Here is a 6,675-nt window from a genome sequence, read left to right as displayed (position 1 = left end):
CATAACAAGGAGTGGGTGAATTTTTTTAAATATTTAGGAGAAAAAATGAACAGTAATTGATGATTAAGGGATGAGGCTAAAAGGAGATGTCAAGGATGGGTCTCAGGTTTCTGGCATATGAGGTGGTGGTATTTGCTTACTTGATAAGAAATGCTGCAAGACAGATCACAGATAGGACCACCAGGACCATTTCCTCTTTTTCACTAGTTGTCCTTTAGGGGTCCCAAAACAATGTACAAAAATACATAGTTTGGCCAGCAGCGTATCAGGATATTAATTGGCATATGGTATCCAATATGTCTGGGGGTCTGGATCAAGCATTATCCATGCAAGTGTGAATTAGAAAGAGAACTTTCAAAAATTATTTTACCAGCCAAACTTCTCTCACTCACTTCCAAATCCTGTAGCTTCTCCCATTACCGTAAGAGGAACCATGTGGGTGGAGGTGTGGAGGCAGAAGCCAGAGTGGAGCAGGTAAAAGGTTAAAGAAAGAGTGAGAGGCGAGGTCAAGCTGGAGAGACACATAAAGCCCATAAATGGTTTGTTTAAAAATGAGAAATCTTAGTGCTTGTTTAAATTTGCATAGAAATGATCTAATAGAGATAGTTGGTGATATAAAAGAGAGAGAAAGGAACATTTGTGATAAAAAAAAAAATCTGAAGACAAGGAGGGGATGGCTCTGGAGCTCAGTGGAAGGATCAGCCTCTGAGAAGTAGGAGGCATCTCCTCCACTGGGGCGAAAGGAAAGAGAGAGAAGATGGGACAGATATAGGGATGTCTGTAGATTTACCAGTGGAAAATTGAAGGAGTTACATTAGATCTGCTTATAGTCAGTGCAATGGAGGATGTTAATCAGCTGAGCTGTGGTCAGAGAATGGAATTTCTGAATTTGAGACTGCAGATGTGGAACAGTTTTAAGTTATAACAAAATGACACCAGGTGAGTGGGTGGTCCTGATGCTGTACTGCTTCTCATGGCCCAGAGGGGCACAAGAGAACAGTCAAATTTTCCTGCCCGATGAAGGGAATAGAAGTGGCATAGAGGGGCTGAGAGACCTGAGAGAGCCTTGCTGGCAGGAGAAAGGGACAGAGTGAGTGGAGTGACCACTGGAGATTGATAGAAAAACATACATCTCAGCGGGTGCCCTCATGGAAGGATGTGCCAGGACTAAGTAGGACACATTACATCTCAGCAGATGCCACCAGCATGGGCAATGTCTCCTGGGTGATGTCATGATACTGTACAATTCTCTGAGATTTAAACACCACGCAGAGGAGGAGGAGGAGGTAGAGAAAAAATCCTGAAGTCAACTGAGTTTAAACCTCAAGTAACTCAAAGGGTTTCTCTGTCTTCATGCACAGTAGGCGTTTGAAAAGATTTGTTATTGAAATATACAATTATGTTTCTTTTCTTGTAATTGTATTAGTTGACTTGAAAATTTGTGCCTGTTACCCAGCATAAGGCATTGAGGCTATTCCTCAGTTAGTTGATTTGAATACAAATTGCATATAGTGGTTAAAAGCATGGATTCAAGCCAGGCACCATGGCTCACACCTATAATCCTAGCACTTTGGGAGGCTGAGGCAGGAGGATTGCTTGAAGCCAGGAGTTCAAGACCAGACTTGGCAACAGCAAGATCCCATCTCCACAAAAAAACTTCAAAAATTAGCCAGGCGCGGTGGCATGCGCCTGTAGTCCTAGCTGCTCAGGAGGCTGAGGCAGGAGGATTGCTTGAGCCCAGGAGTTTGAGGTTACTGTGAGCTATGGTGATGCCACTACACTGTAGCCCAGGCAACAGAGCAAGATCCTGTCTCAAAAAAAAGGATTTAGAAGCCAACTGTCCATGTTCAAATCCTAGCTCTAATACCTGCTAGCTTAGGTAAATTATTTACCTGTTGTGTGCCTCAGTTTCCCTATCTGTAGAACAGAGATGATGATGGTAATAGAACCAAATTCATTCAGCTCATTAGGATTAATAAAAGTGGAGGGTTTAGAACAATTCCTGGCACATAGTGCTATTTAAATGTTTGCATTATGAAGTGAGGAATGTTTGAAATCAGTTGTCTTGAAACTTCTTTGCTTACATGATCCCAGAAAGAATTTTGGAAAGCTATGTACCCCTTCACACACTTTTAAGTTGACCTTTCAAAGTCTCATCATTTAAATAACTGCAAAGAACATAATTTCTGGCATGCTGTAAATATTAACATTTAAAATAAAACTGTTACGTCATTTTTTAAAATGTATCCGCTATGATCTAAGTACCATAGAAATTTGATACCCACATCATCCATTTAAAACTAATACATGCACAAGCTCTTCCTAATAGTTGAAAATTTCACATCATTCTGTTTCTCTTTGAACTTGTATTTTTTTCACTCTAGCCACAGAATTTTAACCTAGTGTAAAGCATTTATATGCTCAAAATTCTCTTATTGATCATGATGTCATACTCTCTATAGTAAAAATATGTATTTAATTGGAATAAAAATGTTAAAATTTCCTTTTACTATAAGAATCTAAGTTATGTTGGACAACAATTTCATACCCTATTTTCCAATCTCTTGGCTTTTCCCCCTAGCTTGGGCCATCTCTGTGGTAACCAACAACATTTGTATCCTAAGGACACCTCCCTATAGCTACACTATTTTATCTCTTGCTTTCTGGCTCAGGGGCTCTCTTTGACCTCTGTGTGTATGTTCTCTTAGGAAATTAACTCCTTTAGGGCATTCCTTGACCAATCAGGATAACCAGCTCAATAATAAACCCTATTTTGGCTACCCATCCTGGGCTCACGCTCCCTGTCCTTCACTCTGTTCCCTCCTAGAAGGTCTTCCCAAAATATACGACCTGTACAGAAGGCCTTATCTAAGCCCCTACTTTTTGGAGAACCTAAGCTAAAGCATAGAGTTAAAATTTTTCTTCCAGATTCAGTTATCATCGCAAGAATTATTACTATGCCAATCTAAACAACAAACATTACAAATGTTAATTGTTAAACATAAAAAGTAAAATTATATTGAAAACATATCTCTTAATGACATGAGGCTTTTAAAAATTTTGGTTCATGTCAAGAATGTTCCTTATGGCTAGAAAGAGATAGGATTCAGCGTTAACCCTCTTATTTATTTATTTATTTATTTATTTTTTGAGACAGAGTCTCACTCCATTGCCTGAGCTAGAGTGCCATGGTGTCAGCCTAGCTCATAGCAACCTCAAACTCTTGGGCTCAAGAGATCCTCCTGCCTCAGCCTCCCAAGTAGCTGGGACTACAGGCGTGCACCATCATGCCCGGCTAATTTTTTCTATTTTTAGTATAGATGGGGTCTCACTTTCATTCAGGCTGGTCTCAAACTCCTGACCTCAAGCAATCCTCCCACCTTGGCCTCCCAGAGTGCTAGGATTACAGGTGTGAGCCACCGCACCCAGCCAACCCCCTTTTTTAATGTCAAAAGTAATTCTCAAAATGTTAAAAACTTCACTGTCAGATTCTGAGCACATGTCAAAGTTTTGATTAATTCATAATGAGGACCAGCAGGATAACAAACCAATTCAAGTGAGGATAAAAAAACCTTACATACATTATACATTGTCAGTGACAAAAAGGAATACTGAAATAAGATTGCTAAATCAGATATAAAACTGGTTAATGGGTTGGGCGTGCTGGTTCATGCCTGTAATCCTAGCACTTTGGGAGGCTGAGGCGGGAAGATCACTTGAGGTCAGGAGTTCAAGACCACCCTGAGCAAGAGCAAGACCCTGTCTCCATAAAAATACAAAAATTAGCCGGGTGTGGTAGCACACACCTCCCAGCTACTTGGGAGGCTGAGGCAGGAGGATCACACAAGCCCAGGAGTTTGAGGTTGCAGTGAGCTATGGTGATGCCACTACACTCTAGCCAGGGCAACAGAGCAAGACCCTGTCTCAGAAAACAAATAAACAAAGTGATTAATGACTTCTGGGCAATAAAGTCATAATCTTTGAGATTATCTTCTCATTGGGAAAGAAATCATTTGCCTCTTACCAGTTTTCTACAAGTTAACATCCAATTCTATGGAGTTGTAAAATGTCTGGACCTTAATTAATAGTAAATAGTAAATCAAATTAAGTCATATTTTCTTGGAAAGTCAGATAACTCCTTAGGCAAGCCTGTTACAACAGTGCTCTAAAATGACATTCAAAGTTCTGAACAATTTTTCTTAATGCCAGTTATTACTTTTAGAGATATAAGTGCTGAGAAATAATGTTCACATAAATAAGTATATGGGGATGGAAGGAGCTTCATTATTGCAATGGCATTAAATTCTTCAAATTTTCTGAGTTATATGCCAAAAAAATCACAATGATCTAATATAAAAAAATTTAATGATATATTCATTGATAATTCAATTAGGTCCTCTTTCAATCACATTGTAAGCAAAGAAATAGAAAGCTTCTAATTTGTAAAAGAACTTGCTACCCATTCATTAGAGTCATTCTCTTTTTCAATTTCTGGCAAGTATATCACAAAAACTTATCAAAAACTTATTAACTGCATCTCAGACTTTTTTACTTGCCTAAGAGGTACCTTGTATAATCCAAATTCCTCAGAAAGTGCTAAGAAAATCTTTGCCAATATAATATGCTTTGACAAAATGCATTTATCTTATCATGTGTTTTAAGTATATGTTAATCAATACTTGGCTTTCACTTAATTTATGGAAAAGCTTTATATATTATCTAATTGGCCAACCCAGTCTTCACTGTAAAATCAATTAGTTAAGTTAGAGTTTATTTCAAAAAGACTTCATTTTGGAGAGTTGAAATAAGTGTTTTGAAATCAAATAAATTGAGGCACAAATTCATATAATAAAATGCTCATATGTTTAGTTTACAGTTCAGTGAGGTTTGACAAATGGTTACCTGTGTAACCATCACCATCAGGATTTCCATCACCACAGAAAGTTCCCTCCTGTGTCTTTGCAGTTAATTCCTTCTCACTCCTATCCCCAACACCAGATAATCACTGATCTGCTTTCTTACACTATAGATAGGTTTTGCCTGTTCCAAAATCTTCTATAAATGTACTTTTTTTAGCCTGTCTTTTCACTCAGCTTGTTTTTGAGATTCATTCATGTTGTTGCAAGTGTCAGCAGTTTCTTCTTTTTTATTCTGAGTAGTACCCCTTTGTGTGACTATACCACAATTTATCCATTTATTTGTTGATAGGAATTTAGGTTGATTCCAGTTTTTCAGATATTATGAATAAAGTTGCCATGAACATTCTTATACAAGCTTGTGCATGTGCGTGTGTGTGTTCCTATGTTTCACATAATCCACATAGTCATATAATTCTGGAATTTCTGGGTTACCTAGTAAGTGTATATTTAGCTTTACAAAACACTGCCAAACTGTTTTCCAAAGTAGCTGAACCATTTTACACTCTCAACAGCAATATACAGTTCCGGTTGTTCCACATCCTCTCCAACACTTGGTATCATCAGGTTTTTTTTTTTCAATTTAGCAATTCTAATAATAGGTGGGAAATAGTATTTCATTGTAGTTTTAATCTGCATTTATTTGATGTCTAATAATATCACACATTTTCATGTGCTTATTAGCCAATCATATATCTTGTTTTGGGAAGTTCAAGATTTTGCCCAGAGGCAACATCATAACACTTCATCTCTCAGTGCAAATAAACACATTAACATGAATCCCTATGATAACTTTGTTCCAAATGCTAATCCTAAAATATTCCAAATTCTAATTCTAGGAGGTCAAGCCTTGTCAGAAATGGATGACTTCAAAATTTTTTCTATGCCCTCTTAGAACTTTCCCTCAGGAGAGATGCCTTCTTAAATAATAGTTAGGGATTGGAAGAAGCAAATTTTCCTCACTTCCACTTTACTATGTCTGAATTTGAAACATCCTCAAATGATGCAAACTGCCCCATTTCTAATGTCAGGTTTTGCTCTTCACAGAACTATGCTTAGGACAGAACTATGTGCAAGACAAAAAGCCTCTAATCAAGGAAGCATGGTAATATTTCAGTTTCCCTGTGACGCCCAGAGGTTTTTACATAATGGGGCAATGCACCATATTAAAATTCAGGGTAAGAAGTATGCCTTTTTTTCTGTAAAGTGGGAAAAGGTGAATAGTGACTAGGAGGGTGGGAATGAACTCTCTTCATGACATTTTTTGGGAAATCAGTTGAATTTTGGTAAAATATATATAAAATTTACCATTTTAACCATTTTTAAGTGTAAGTTCAGTGGTGCTAAATATATTCACATTATGATGCAACCATTACCATCTTCCATGTCCAGAACTTTTTCATTTTCCCAAACTGAAACTCTGGTCTCGAACTCCTGACCTCAAGCAACCCTCCCACCTTGGCCTCCCAGAGTGCTAGGATTACAGGCGTGAGCCATCACAACTCAAACTGAAACTCTGTACCCATTCAACACTAACTCTCCATTTACCCTCCCCTCAGCCCCTGGCAACCACCATTCTACTTTCTATAATTCTATTTTAGGTAGCTCATAAGTGGAATCATACAATATTTGTCCTTTTGTGTCTGACTTATTTCACTTAGCATGTCTTCAAGGTTCATCCACGCTGTAACACGTATCAGCATTTCCTTCCTTTTTAAAACTAATAATATTCCATTGCACATACATATTACATTTACCA

The sequence above is a fragment of the Propithecus coquereli genome, unplaced genomic scaffold (genome assembly GCF_000956105.1).
Source record: "Propithecus coquereli isolate 6110/MARCELLA unplaced genomic scaffold, Pcoq_1.0 Scaffold14, whole genome shotgun sequence".
Classification (NCBI taxonomy): Eukaryota; Metazoa; Chordata; class Mammalia; order Primates; family Indriidae; genus Propithecus; species Propithecus coquereli.
The sequence above is the reverse complement of the archived record's forward strand: the minus strand, read 5'-3'. Positions refer to the sequence as shown.